We start from the raw sequence: 14,941 nt of genomic DNA, 5'->3' as shown, positions 1-14,941 counted from the left end.
CAGTTTTTTGGCACTGCGCTATCGGGAACCCATGTTCCCAGGCCCTCACACTCTGCTTTGGCCTTAAACAGTCAACGGTTTCCCACAGGAATCAATCTTTTTCTATTATAACTATGCATTTTCTGCATTTCCGTTTCCATTTTGAATATTATTATAGCCATGGGATAGGTCAAGTTGTTTTGCTGTAAGAAAGGTCCTCCATTCTTTTGCTTCTTATTTGCTTCATCCCTTGCCTTTTGGTCAAAGTCATTTTTCGTTCTCATCTCACTTTTTTTTTGCGCTTCCAAAGGTTTGTCCCCATGACAGCCACCGTTCCAGACAGTTACAAGAGCAAGAGTGTTTTGGAGACATACTTTCGCATAATTTCGTAATTTGGTTAGGCTTCTTTTATTCTTGGTTGCTTCTTTGTTGCCGAGTCGAGGTCGCTGTTTGGGGGTTGCCGTGGCAACATCAGCATAAGCATGTTTCGTTTCTACCCTCATGGCTTAGCTGTGATGGTTCATTGACTTGTCAAAACTGATACAGCTCACAGTGACAGACTCCATCCAGGTACCTGCATAATGATAAGGACTTCTTTCCTGTGTTTCCGCTGTTTTTTGTTTGGTTTCATTAGGGCTCTAGGGTCCCTTGTAACAGGAGCTTCTCGCTGCACTCCTTCATACCTGTCAGCTTTTAAGCTCCGTTTTGATGTGTACTTGTGTACATAGGCATATTCTTGTGGACATAGCTGCTCTTGTGAGGGTATGTGCCTATATGTACATCTCTTTTGTGTTTTTAACCATGTCCCTGTGGACATAAACGTTCTTTCTTTTGTGTGTGTGTGTGTGTGGGGGGGGGGGGGGGGGGGGATCTCACTGAATATGTGAGCCTGTGTTCTTGTGCCTGTGTGTGTGTGTGTGTGTGTGTGTGTGTGTGTGTGTGTGTGTGTGTGTGTGTGTGTGTCTGTGTGTGTCTGTGTGTGTGTCTGTGTCTGTGTCTGTGTGTGCGTCTGTGTGCCTGTGGGTGGGTGTGAAGGCTCCACATCAAAGTCCTGTCTGTCCTGTCTGATCATCCATCTTCCTCCTCAGCACGTGTTACGAAAACAAAAGTGCTATTTACTTTTACTTTCCACCCAAATTAGCACCCTCACTGGGACACCACCAGACATAAGGAGCTCCAGGGACCGAGGCTACGCACAAACACCAGTGCCACACGCATGCTAATCAGAGAAGAATTTAAGATCTGAACTTTCAACACGAAACCTCAATCCACAATCAGATTTTACCAATTTCCTGCCCTTAAATCAACCGCTGTGCATGTTTTGTGTTATTCATGGTTTGGTTAGGTTTTGACCTTGCACGACAGATCTAAGTGGCGTGAGAACTCTAAATGAAGGGTACGTACAATGGCGCGATAATAAGGTACAGATGATGCCTAACAACAAAAAGGGGGAAAAAACAATGGTCACCCTGGTCTGTCAGTTGTTGTTTGTGTTATTGTCTACTTATACTGGGTAAGATAAATGATCAGAAACATCACATTCAACCATCACATCTCTCTGTGTACAACTATCCAGAGAGGTATGGGATGCAACAACAACAACAGCAACAAGAGCAATCGAACATGGCACCCTGTTCCCCTTGCCAATGTCTGATGCATGTCATGTGATGTGGCGCCACCATCAGGCGACCCAAAACACTGTGGGGCGGGCACCCAAACAGACAGACAGAGAAACAGTCAGACAGGCTCATTTCAATGCCTGACCCAACGTCCAAAGGAGGCCATGTAATACCTGTCTCAATCTCCTTTTGCGGAGCCAAGTTACCTTTACAAAAAATGATCATTGTTTTACTATGAAAACCAACCATGGTTTGACCATGGTTTTAGTTATTCATGGTTGTCATGATTTTTTTGGGCATGGTTCTTGTTTTAACCATGGTAATACTATGGTTGGCTCATAGTTATTGGAGTCACCATGAAATACCATAGTATAACCATGGTTACTAAATTAAAACCATGGTAGATTTTCGTAAGGGAACAACGACAACATTAGTCAACAACTACAGAACCCACCTATGTATATGCTTTACAGACAGTTTGTATGGCAGTGATGTTCAGAACTCCAAAACATCTGTGCCAGTGTTAACGAGTTGAGTAATGTCAGAGGATACGATATGATGAGTGAGGCATTTCTCTGCAACAGTTTAGCAGACAAGCGTTGCGACATAGCATTACACTTGTTTGCTGGCTTGTCGACCATCCACCACCACGGTAACTCTATAGTCTCTTTGGCGGTGGCTGCCTGGCGTGTTTCTCGTTGGGGATGCGTGATGTCATGTTAGCTAGCGTGATGACTGCAGAGCGCTGGTGAGCTGTGCTCCTCCACGGACTTCTTGTGGGAGCGCCAGAGGAGAGTGCTAGCGCTAGCTTACTCTTCCAGCCAACAACTAACAGCGAAGATGATATCACCGCACTCCTGACGCACACATACACTCACACACTGTCCACACACACACACACACACACACAGAACACACTCACACAAACACACTCACACACACACACACACACACACACACACACACACACACACACACACACACACACACTGTCCACACACACACACACACACAGTTCATATGAACACACACACACACACACACACACACACACACACACACACACACACACACACACACACACACACAGAACACACTCACACACACACACACACACACACACACACACACACACACACACACACACACACACACAAAACACCCACACGCAGTGAAGATGAGCACACACACACACACGCACGCACACACGCACGCACGCACACGCACGCACACAAGGCACAGATGCGAGTCTTGCTGACAGGGATGACAGGAGAGCTTGCGAAGAGACGGAGCTGGGTTCAGGCCAGTTCAGTTCTCATCATCATCACATCTGCTCGTGAATCCATAACTGGGGGATGCATGCTAATATAGTGTATCGCTATTCATAACAGGAAGTGTGAGGTGAAAATGACAACTTGTGCTCTCATTTGACATGGTACTTATTGGAGGACTTGTGGGAAGGAATCACTGAGAACAACAACTGGATCTGAATATGAACCGTCATAAAAAAAAGATCGTCATAATATATTCAGCAGAGAGTAATCCATTCGTGCCTTGGCAGGCCAATACTAGTGCAGACCCTTAAACGAACAGACTGTTTGTGCAGAGCCTTGTTTTTACAACCCTTGTGCGTAGTTCTAATCAGACATAGTCCTTATATGATTAAGACTTGCTGTTGTGGGGGCACGGTGGATCAGTGGGCTATAGCTCCGTACTATTTCTCCGGGGACCCAGGTTCGATTCTGACCCGAGGTCATTTCCTGATCCTTCCCTTCTCTCACTTTCACTCATTTTCTGTGGCACTCTCTCATTGTCCTGCCCTTACTGTAAAGGCATAAACGCCCAAATAATATCTAAAAAAGAGTTGATGTTTGTTTTCTTCCTCATTCTCCTTTCCTAGTTTGTCATCAATACCAATACCTCATCAACAACCAAGCAAGCCAATCGTCTTCCAGTAAGGATGCGTAATGACTGACAGGAAAGAAGAGGGGCTTAGTGACAGGCTATGATGGATTTGCCGTTTGTCAGAAGATGGATTGAAAGGACGATGGGAACGGATGAGATTAATGGGTCTGTTGTGAAATCATTATTTTTGGCCGCAGCGACCTATGTCTCTATTGCAGGGAAGGGGACAGGAGGGGGACAAAGCAGTCAGTGGTCCTGGGCCCAGAGAGAGAGAGAGAGGGCCCAGATTTGGGTTCTCATTACATTATATGTATTGAAGATGGGCCTTTGAGATGCTGTTGTCCCTGGCCCGGCCAAAGCTATGTGGGCCTGCTCTATTGGACTGCCTGCATCGTCTCTTATGAAAGCTTAATTTTCTTTGGAAAGATGCGTAATGAGATCACAACTGAGGTGGAAATGAATCACGTTGTTTTATGTTCTTATTTGTTACAGGATGCGTCACAGCATTGTTACTGCGAGAGGGACGTCCTGTGCTGTAGTGGAAAACTGTCATTTTTTTATGACAAAATGCTGATGTGTCAATTTTTATCTCGCCACACACAAAAACAGAAGTATAACGAGCAAATGTGCAAAATAACAAATTGTTTTAACAACTGGGTGGTGACTTGTGAGAGCAGATATTGCTTAATAATGGTTACCGCTCCATTTCCCCATGTGTATGTACTATTTAGCCGACGAAATCTATGGTGAAGTTCATCATATGAGGCACGGAGGCGTGAGACATAAGTATGCTGACAGAGCTTCTGAAATGCATGTAATTGCCGGAGTGGTTTTATGAAGGTTCACTCTTGTTTGTCTTGGAATGAAAAGACTACATTAACATTATTTAGTCTGCAAAACATATGTACTGCTGATGTTCTCACTCTGTTACAAGGGTTGTGTAGTGAAGTGAAGTAAAAGGGGTTTTATTTACATTCATATATTCACATACGTAATTAGGGTTAAGTATGTATAAAGTGTAAGTACACAATATTACGTCATAGATGTGTATATAGACTAAAAAAGCACTGTATTTACATTAATATATTTACATACATAATTAGGGTTAAGTGTGTAAGTACACAATATTACGTAATACATGTATATAGACTAAAAAAGGCACAGTAAAGGCGTGTTACCGCTAAAGGGTTGGCGCCTGTATACGACTGTGACAGTAACATAAGGCCTCTTGGCTGCATGTGTGACTTTCTTCAGTACAGATGAGCACGTGAGAGAGAGAGAGAGAGAGAGAGAGAGAGAGAGAGAGAGAGAGAGAGAGAGAGAGAGAGAGAGAGAGAGGAGAGCAGTCATGAGTGCCTCAGCTATGACCTGGGGGAAATCCTCACTCTGTGTGGAGGGGACGTCATGCGGAGGGGAATGACTTAAGTGCCGGAGGCTAATGAATGTGTCCCTCTGTATAATGTCTCACACGTGCAGACACACTGGAGCGCTTGCATTAGGTATGGCTAAGTGTGTTTCGCCGGTGATGACGCTCTCCTGGGTTGCTTCTTGTGTACTGTGTGTGTGTGTGTGTGTGTGTGTGTGTGTGTGTGTGTGTGTGCGTGAGTGTGAATGTGTGTGTGTGTGTGATGATGCTTTCCTTAGGTACTTTGTGTGTGTGTGTACTTCCTGTGTGTACTTTGTGTACTTTGTGTACTTTGTGTACTTTGTGTGTGTACGTGTACGTGTACGTGTACATGTATGCGGTTGGTTGAGTGAGTAAGTCGCCCCCAGAGTTTTGTCTGTAGCAAGAGGTCAAACAGGGGAAACATGAGACGGCTGGTCCCCCGGTGTGTGGCCCGCTGGATTGATGAGTCGATTGGGCTTGTCTCCTTCATTACTCCCCTTCCCAAAAGCCTTAGCCTTTGTGGGATGGGTGTTCACCTTGTTCCCTTACTGGGGCAGAGGGGCCTGGAAGTGGTGGTGGGTTGACTTTGTTCTTGTTACTGGGAGAGTGGGGTTTGGAGGTCACGGTGATGGTGGTGGGTTGGCCTTATTGCCTTGTTGGGGGAGTGGGATTTGGAGGCCATGGTGGTGGTGCCTTCCCAATTTGGGAAAGTGAGGTTTGAAAGTGGTGCTGATGGGTTTACCTTGCTCCCTCATTGGGGAGAGGGCTTTTGAAGTGAAGTGAAAAAGTGAAAAGTGAAAGCCCAACTGGGAAACTCCAACTCATTGTGACATAGCACTCCACAGCACACAGGTGTTCACTGCACATTGCGAAATTACATTTATGCCTCACCCGTGCAAGGGGGCACCCCCCAATGGCGCCCGAAAGGGAGCAGTGCGGCAGGATGGTACCATGCTCAGGGTATCTCAGTCATGGATGGGGGAGAGCACTGGTTTATTACTGCCCCCACCAACCTGGCAGGTCGGGAGTCGAACCGGCAATCTTTGGGCTCCAAGTCTGATGCCCTAACCGCTTACCCATGACTGCCTAAGTGGTGGTGGTGGTGGATTTGCCTTGGGGGTTTGGGGTTTGGGAATGGTGATGGTGATCGTGGTGGTGGGGGGTTCGCCTTGCTCTTACTGGGGGAAAGGGTGATGGTAAGGGTGGGTTTGCCTTTTTCTTATTGGGAGAGCGGGGTTTGGAGGTTGCTGGGTTTGCCTTTTTCTCTTATTTGGGGAGAGGGGTTTAGAAGTGGTGGTGGTGGTGGTTTGAATGTGTTAAGGGGTGCAGAAGGGGATGGATGGCCGTGAGTGGTGGTGTTTTGCTGAGGCAGAATCCAATCGAGAGGCCTTGCGGTTTTCTTGTTTGGATGGCTGTCTCTTTGCCAAGCCACGGGAACGTGAGAGAGCCAGAGAATAAGCCATATTGAAGCACTGGATGGGTGGGAGGAGGGTGGAGGGGTTGATGGCCTGTGTGTATGGATGGAGAGGGGAGGTGGGAGGATGATGGTTGTGGGTGGTGTTTGAAAATGAACATACTCTCTCCAGTGTGTCTTAAACAGATGATATGACAGTGTGCATTTGCTAAGCTTGGGGACGTGTGTGTGTGTGTGTGTGTGTGTGTGTGTGTGTGTGTGTGTGTGTGTGTGTGTGTGTGTGTGTGTGTGTGTGTGTGTGTGTGTGTGTGTGTGTGTGTGTGTGTGTGTGTGTGTGTGTGTCTCAGAGTTGGTCCTTCAGGCTAAGTGCATGACGTGATGATTGAGCAAGAATGCTTTGAAAGCGGTCTTCTCCAGTTGCTGCATAGACACTGTGTTGATCCTCCCTGTCTCTCACTTAAATTAAACCTGTGTGAGATTACACTAACATAACAGTGACTCTGGCCAGGTTCACTTGACATTTGATGTCATCTATTAATCCAGGTGTCTTGGTTGTTACTCAGAGAGGAGAGGACAACTTAATGCCATGTTTTGCTTCTTTGAACTTCACTCACTTAGTAACAGATGACAGAAGAGGGTGATGTGAACAACCCGCCTTTACAAAAACAATTAAGAAGATCATTACTCAATTAATTTTCGATCAGGTGACCTAAGACCCACTCGAACCTTGTGTAAATATATATTTTTCCAAAAATGGAAGACTCCTTTTTAATATAAGCCTATTCATAGCCCTTTGTAAATAAACCTTGTTTGAGAGCAAAGTATTTCTCTGGCTTCATGAGAAGCATGCCGAAGAACATTCTGATAGGATTACACATGACCTAGTCGTAAAAGAGCAGAATAGCACACAACGTACTGGAAAAAAGGGAAATTCTGGTCCGTCATGCCACAAGTCCCAAGCAAAGAAACACACACCGAACAAAGAAATAAAAGAGAGAAATAGTGAGTGGCTTGACACATCACTGAACAATCATTCTGTTGCTATGGCGATGTGCAATGACATCAGGGGTAAACAGAGCTAAACATGACTTGCCATACGTACACCCACAGAATATGTTCTGATTGACTAGATGTATTTTTAATGAGTCATTTTTCTGATCGCAACCAGATGCCGTAGGCCGTGAATCTCGAGGATTTTTTTTACCCCAGATTTTAAGAGGCAGCAGATGTGATTGTTTATTTTTGGGTAACAACAAAGGTGAAATAAAATAATGCATTGCAGAAAGAAATGACCATGAGAGAGCTTTTTAACATTTGCTGTACATAAAAGAATAGTAACCATTTTCTCTGACTGCGTTTTCTCCAGTGCAATGGAAACACTCATGTGATCAGACCAATGACCATCAGACTGTTATATACAGTCATCAGATCAGATGTCTTTGAAAAATGATGACGTGTTGGGACCAAACAAATTCACACGAACACGAAACTCTGTAGTATGGGCCTCCACCTAGAACCCTGCTTCCCTCCAAGTCCACATGGCATCAAAGCCACATGTATGTAGCATGATTTAGCTACAGGGCGACTGATAGCTTTGGCCAGGCCCGGGACAAACTTATGTGAAAGGCCCTCCCACTCAATTCATAAAATGTAATGAGGACCCAATTCTGGGCCCCCTCCCTGGGCCTGGGACAACTGATCCTTTTGCCCCCCTGTCGGTCTCTCTGCATTAAACCCACATGTACAGTACATGTAGCACATGTAGCTACAGCTTGTGCAAGAACACTGAGGCGTCTCCAGGCTTCAGATCCTGTCAAGAGTTAACAAGAGAGGCATGGCTAATCGCTACAATAAAGCTCACATTAAACCAGCCTGATGGATTCAGTCCGGATTGCGTTTAACAGGTTAATTGTGTTGCTTTTGTGGGATCTGCACGACCATAAGTGACAGGTGTTTGCAATAAAAGCCCCCTTGGCCTTCTTCTTGCTGTGGGTTTATGAGTCCAGTCTGGTCCAGGCCCTGTGCTGACACCCAGTTGGATTTGGGGGTGTGTAGGGTGTGGGGGTTTCAGGGGTGGGGTTGAATGGTGGAATTGGCCTGTGGGATCAGCCATTGTTTGTTAATACCCGGTGAGTTGCGTTAATGTAAAATGGATGTAAAGGTTTTGCCTGTTTCCGTGAGAATGTACGGGAACATTTATTTTCCTTGGGAGACAAATTAATGGTATATTATTTGCACAGGAAATGTTTTTTGCCAAATGAGAGAAACTATCCCTTGTTCTCACAGTGTAATTTTAGTAAGCCTAGACACCAAATGTCAACTCTTTTGCTTAAGAAGAAAAAAAGTTATACGGTCAGAAGAATTGGCCAGTGCGAACTTCACATTACATAATCTTGTATTTATCTTCTATACTCAAACTTAAACAGGCCAGTGGCGCATGTTATTATTATTCAGAAAGCAGTCCGCTTTTCTAAACGCAGTCTAAACGCGTCACTCTTATCTGAAGTTAGAGTCAGAGGGTGTGTGAAACACCATATCATCTGGAAGATGTTCACAGTGCTGTAAAGTGCAGCGGGACATCCATAGAAGGATGCCAAGAACTTCCTAACGTGTATAAACAAGTAAAAACACCAGACAAAAATGAATAATGGCATATGAAAATAAATACCGGTATGCACTGCAAGCAGAAACAACCATGACATAAACTACCCAATATATGTTGCATTAATACAGATACATTTTTTTTAAGTGAAAGTAGCTTTAAAGCTGATAACTATATTTACATCACATCAGGAATACCGTAACTACTGAAGACGAAACATGATTAAAGGAAGTGTTTAGTGGGTGGTCAATTTTACACCTCAATGTCTGTTTTTCAGTTGGAGCAAACACACACTGTGTGAGATGCGTACTGTGGCCTGATAGCCTACTTTCACAGTTGTCGTCACATTCTCAGAACATCATGCAATATTTTGGTTTACGGTGAAACGTTGGTTGAATGAAATATTGTATGAAGTTCAAGAGCAACTGTTTTCACAAGATTTTCCACCTCAGCCATAACTGCCTCTTACCCACCACAGTGGTCTCTTTGGTCACAAATGACAGCAGCAATGCTGAACAAGGTTGGGATGACTTACTACGGTGATTTGACGAACGATTAAAAGCACTGACAGCCAATCAAGATCCATTAACATTTACAGGACCTCACATTGTGTCAGCTTTATACTCTCTCACTGTGAGCAATCTTGGCAGTAAAACATCATTTTTTCAGCGCTGATGCTCACCTCATTAAAGCCGTCATTAATGTTGAAAGTTATTGGTGTGAACGAGCTTTTAACAAGAATCTAAAAAAATGGAATGAAATCGGGGCATCCTTCAAGAGAGTAGACCTGTTTTTATTCAGGGAAAAGCTGGTAATTCCCCCTACCGTGATCTTCTTTATAGGACTGGGTCAGGGCACCAGATAAAAGTGACACAACTCTGCTTAAACTGTTGTGCAAGAACTATTTGTGCCATTGCAAACCAACAACAAATAAAAACATCAAAGTGTGTCCATTCAGTCACAGCTATTGTGCATTGTTCAAAGATGCAACAACACCACATACTTCTTCGAAGCATGGCATCAAGACTTCATTTAGAGGATTTTTTCCCCCTCCTGAAAGTCTTCAGGCCCAAGTGGTTATGTTCTTCCTCAAATGCCCTATTAAACTATTAGGGCTGCAGGGGAAAAACAAAGTCTAAAAAAAAGACTGCTCAAGTGCGGAGTCTACGCGATTGGCATCCGTTATGTGGTGCAAGCTCCTTGTAAACAGATGAAAACAAATGGCTTTTACGAGAAGGTTGTGTGCTGTGCACCACTTAAAGAAAAAAATGCACAACAGTAATGTAAACACAAGCTAAACGTAAACCGTAGCTAAAGTGTTAAGACCAATTTGCACGAAACCGCAGTGTGCGTAGTGCCATGGCTTAGAAGCCGTTTTAATTGAATCGCTAAGGAAATGATGCAAGCACTTAGCCTTTATGTCAGGACATATGACTGATGGAGACGTTTCTGTCCTCACGTTCCCCGAATGGACAACTCTCCTTTTAAAGTGACCACATTTTTTGTTTTTCTTCTGCTTTATACATCTGTCGTGGGCTCATGTGGTTTTGCTAAAGTAGTGCAGTTAAAAATTGAGAGGCCAGTCACTTGTCAGTTACTCATATAGGGCACTGGGAGACTTCCCACAAAGCCTCCTCATTTACCACACTGTCTAATGGCCTACTGGTGGAGGCATTGCTCTCTGCGTGTGTGTGCGTGTGCGTGTGCGTGTGTGTGTGTGTGTGTGTGTGTGGGTTTCCCGGTAGGTTGCTACAGTAGCGTGCTGCTCCACTGTGTGTGCTCAGGCACCTCCGGAGCTCGTCAGGTTAGCCAGCAGCACAGCAGCGGAGCAGCAGCGGCAGTGGCACCGACGAGTGCTCCAGACGTGCGGTTTTCCTGTGGTTCCTTTCCCAAAATAAAAACACTTCCCCTTTCAGGCTCACTCAACACCTGAAGTGCTGCTACAGTACAGTAGCCACCCCACCAACATTCCCCCCGCTGCCACCCCAAACTCCAACCCCAACCTCAACCCTACTCCGACCTCTGCTCCCCATCTCTGCTCTCCCATCCCCAGCCCGACCTCCCCTCCTGCCCCCACTGCGGGTGCTCCAGTCTCGGCTCGCCGGGCGGTTCTGACTAACAGGATGTGCCTGGGAAAAGGATCTGGGTCAGGGCGCATCGGGGAGTAGCAGTGGTGTGGTATAGTGTGGTGTGGTGCATCGGAGAGTAGTAGTGGTGTGGTGTGGTGTGGTGCATATTGAGGTGTATGTGGTGTGGTGCAAAGATGAGTTGATGTAGTGGTGTGGTGTGGTGCATCGGACAGTATGGTGTGGTGTGGCATGGTGCAAATTGAAGTAGTGGTGTGGTGTGGTGTGGTGCATCAGGGAGTTGGTATAGTGGTGTGGTGTGGTGCAACAGGGAGTTGGTGTAGTGGCAGGGGCGTAGCACCAAATTTGGGGCCCTAGGAACAACTTCTTTCATGGGCCCTCCTACTCACAACCCCCCAAACAACCCCCCCCCCACACGCGCGCGAACGCGCGACTGATATTGTCATCCTCCTTGCCTTCCTCAGAAAACCCCTCTAGGCCTATGCTTTCCTCCCCTTCACTTGAATCATCCTCATTTTCAATCATATGATAGCCTATCACAGAACAGACATAATGTCCTTATTTTTCACATCACCAGTTGTGAAAAGTCTGCTATCATATTCATAGAGATGACTTTTAATCACTTCATCACTATGGTGTGAGGGGGAGGAGAGAGACTGGTAAATCTCTCTTCACAATGCATTTAGCCTAATATTTCGTGCAATAAGGAGACATGAGACATTGATATAGAACTGAACTTTCTTCAATATGCATCCCTGAACAGAAACACACGCGCTCGCGCACACATTCATTCACTTGCACTGGCCCGCTGCACGCACCCGCACGTCATTTGTCCGTTAGTTGTTTTTTGGGAGAGCAAGGAATAGAGAATCAGCTGTGATTTACTGGCAGAAGCTTACTATGGAATGTCGCTTAAAACAGGCTGGAACAAAAGTATCGCTGTTTGGATTTGATGCCGTTATTCTCAACCTTCTGAAGTCAGGGCACCCCGAACCTAGTCGCATAGAAATCATTATTTATTAGGCTACTGCATAGGCTATAGTTTCAGATTTAAATTGGCCAGTAACTATTTCACAGTAGCCTACCTTAAATAGGGTAATTGTCATGAGCACTCAATGCAGATAGGCTACCTGCTCAGCACGGAGGTAGGTAGGCTACTCTGCCTATCTTTTGTCTTGCGCTTTGCGCAGATTAGAATGGCGTCAGCAGCATTCAAAACGCAGACTGGTGCCCCGTCAAAATCTCGTCATTAATTTACCACACTTCAGCTACAACGGACGTTGTCAGATGGCCAGGGAAAGTAACCAGAGATTTCCTATTGAGAGTGTTGAGACCGCAAAATGAAAGCAGAAAGACGGTTCAGGACTGACAGCTCGCACCGCCACCTTGACATTGGCAACTGATGAACGTGACGTTGATTAATATCGTTACGAGGACATAATCAATCTGCAAATGTGATGAACCCGATTGAGAAACTGCTTTTCCTCAACATTAGGATATTAGGCTAGCTAAAATAGGCTCACCTTCTCTCAAGTTCGCACAATTTGCATCTGCTGTGACAGGGGGCATCTTCACGTTTGTGACATTTTCTTGATTCATTTTACAAATTAGCTTTGCTATTTGGATATTTGAACCAACATCGACCCTATGTTGGTCTTGTGACTTGTTATGAATATATCAAAGACAAATATGGGTTCAATAGACTATCACAATTATAGCCAAAAAATAATATATATAGGCCTATATTTTTAATCTGACTCCGGCTATCACAGTAGGCCACACGGAATGGGAATGAGATAACCAGTATACTGTAGGCGGTAATTTTGACATTTGGGCTCACCTTTCTTGCAAGAAATCAGCAGCAGTTGCTTCGTCTGGTTTCCCCTGTCTCTCTTGCCTTTCTATTCTTTTTGTGAAAGCCTGGTGTTTTAGACATCTTTCATTGCTAACCGGCTGCTGCGTTTAATGCCTAATAATGAAGTGAGTGAGTGTTGATTACGCATATTGTGCAATCAAAAGTCCGCGAGAGGGCGGACTAAACCAATGCGTACTGATTATGGGGGTGTTTGATATATATTGTAGCCTATTTGCAGGCTAGGATATCCAATTTAACAGATGTATTTCCAGAGAACATTGGAATTGCATAAATTACCAACATGTATTGACATTATTGTAAAAATAATGTTTAAAAAAGCAAAACAAGAAGAACATTTTCCATAGGGGCCCCCCGGTGGGCCCCCCAGGTGGGCTGGGCCCTGAGAATGAGTGGGGTTTCCCCCCCCTGTTCCACGCCGCTGTGTAGTGGTGTGGTGTGGTGTGGTACAGTAGCAGTAGTGCGGTGTGGTGCCTAGGGAACTTGATGGTCTGGTGTGGTGTGGTGCAGTAGGAGTGGTGCCTAGGGAAGTTGATGGTGTGGTGTGGTGTGGTGCAGTAGGAGTGGTGCCTAGGGAAGTTGATGGTGTGGTGTGGTGTGGTGTGGTGTGGTGCAGTAGGAGTGGAGTGGTGTGATGCATTGGGGAGTTGATGGAGTGGTGTGGTCCAAATTGAAATAGTGGTGTGGTGTGGTGCAGCCACCAACGCGTCTGCATGGGCCGGTCCCGCCGTGGTGCTCGTGGTTTCCACTTGCTAAAGTGGATATTTCCGATTTCTGGATACCGGCCCAGCTCCAACCGATGACCAACAACTATTAAACACAAGCCCACAGGGGGAGGAGAGGAGGTGTTTTACACGTGCCAGGCTCATTCACAACCATGTTGTTGATTTGTTTTCAGTGTTTGCTTACTTACTTTATTTGTTTACTTCTCGTGTAAGTGAGCAGGTCTGTGTAAGTGAGACCAGAAAAAAAAACTTTGGAACTCTGGAATGCAGAGTGCATCAGGAAGTACACATGGAATAATGATGTGCGATTTATTTTGGTGTTTTGTTGGGTGCGATGGGTGGTGCAAAGGATGGTGTGAGTTTCACGAGGCCCTACAGCTGAATGTGGACCGTGCTGCTTATTGCAAAAACAGAATATGTGGTGGTGTGGACCCGATGACTGGAATACAAGGTAGTGGGGCGCTTTTTTTTACTTAACTTTAACAGGAAATGTTCCTCGCTAGCGGTGTCAACGTCAGGCACAGTTGCTAAAATAAAGAAAATAGTTGGGGAAAAATGTAGTAAGGGTGATGTGGGATGTCTGCAGAGTGTAGCAGAGGGTTACAATCATGGAATGTGGTTTTGTGATGGGAAGAGGGAGGCGGGTGATGTAGGTGGTTTTGTTTTGTTTCTTTGTGTCACTTGGTGAGGGATGACCTCACCTTAGTCAACCTGCGTACGTACAAGAGAACTTTAGATTTATGAGACGGGGAAAATGGCAGGCTGCCACGCAGTAGCTCTCAACACAACTGACTGATCTTATCTAGTGCCCTTGTTTCCCCCTCTCTCACTACACTGGCAAACAACCATATAACAGCTACGCAGTACATTTCCCAGTGTTATTTCAACTCCATCCTCTAGTGTGTATTTGGTCCCAGAGTATGTCTAAGTGTTGAATTATCACTGGATTTGTTACAGTGTACAACTGGGCCAGTAAGAACCTTACAGTAGCATTTCCATTAGGTTTGCGACATGCTACGTTCAATTTCATTCCAGTAAACTTTATTCTGTATGAAAATTTAAAAAATAATTGATAACAATTTGTTTATCATTTCATTTTCAGTGTACAGTTCCTGTATTTATCAACATGTACTACGTATGTGTGCACTGTATACACCATAACTCTAACCCTACCCCTAATCCACAAGTGCATACTGTAATGCTATATGGAGAGTTCAGATGCAAAACCCCCTAAGTGCCTTTTCAGATGCATATTTGTTTATTTTATTTATGTAATATAACTAGTATTTATATGTATTATCAAGTACATGAATGTAAACCAAATCAACAACGGGGTTCTCTAAAAATATA

At 45.0% G+C, this 14,941-nt stretch overlaps 1 pseudogene; it reads right to left on the bottom strand.

Moving 5' to 3' along the window:
* Positions 1 to 2,256: 2,256 nt before the first annotated feature.
* The window catches only part of LOC134451833 (uncharacterized protein K02A2.6-like), a 32,743-nt pseudogene continuing 20,058 nt past the window's right edge, over positions 2,257 to 14,941 (bottom strand).

Source organism: Engraulis encrasicolus, chromosome 7, assembly GCF_034702125.1.
Source record: "Engraulis encrasicolus isolate BLACKSEA-1 chromosome 7, IST_EnEncr_1.0, whole genome shotgun sequence".
Taxonomy (NCBI): Eukaryota; Metazoa; Chordata; class Actinopteri; order Clupeiformes; family Engraulidae; genus Engraulis; species Engraulis encrasicolus.
The sequence above is the reverse complement of the archived record's forward strand: the minus strand, read 5'-3'. Positions and strand labels throughout refer to the sequence as shown.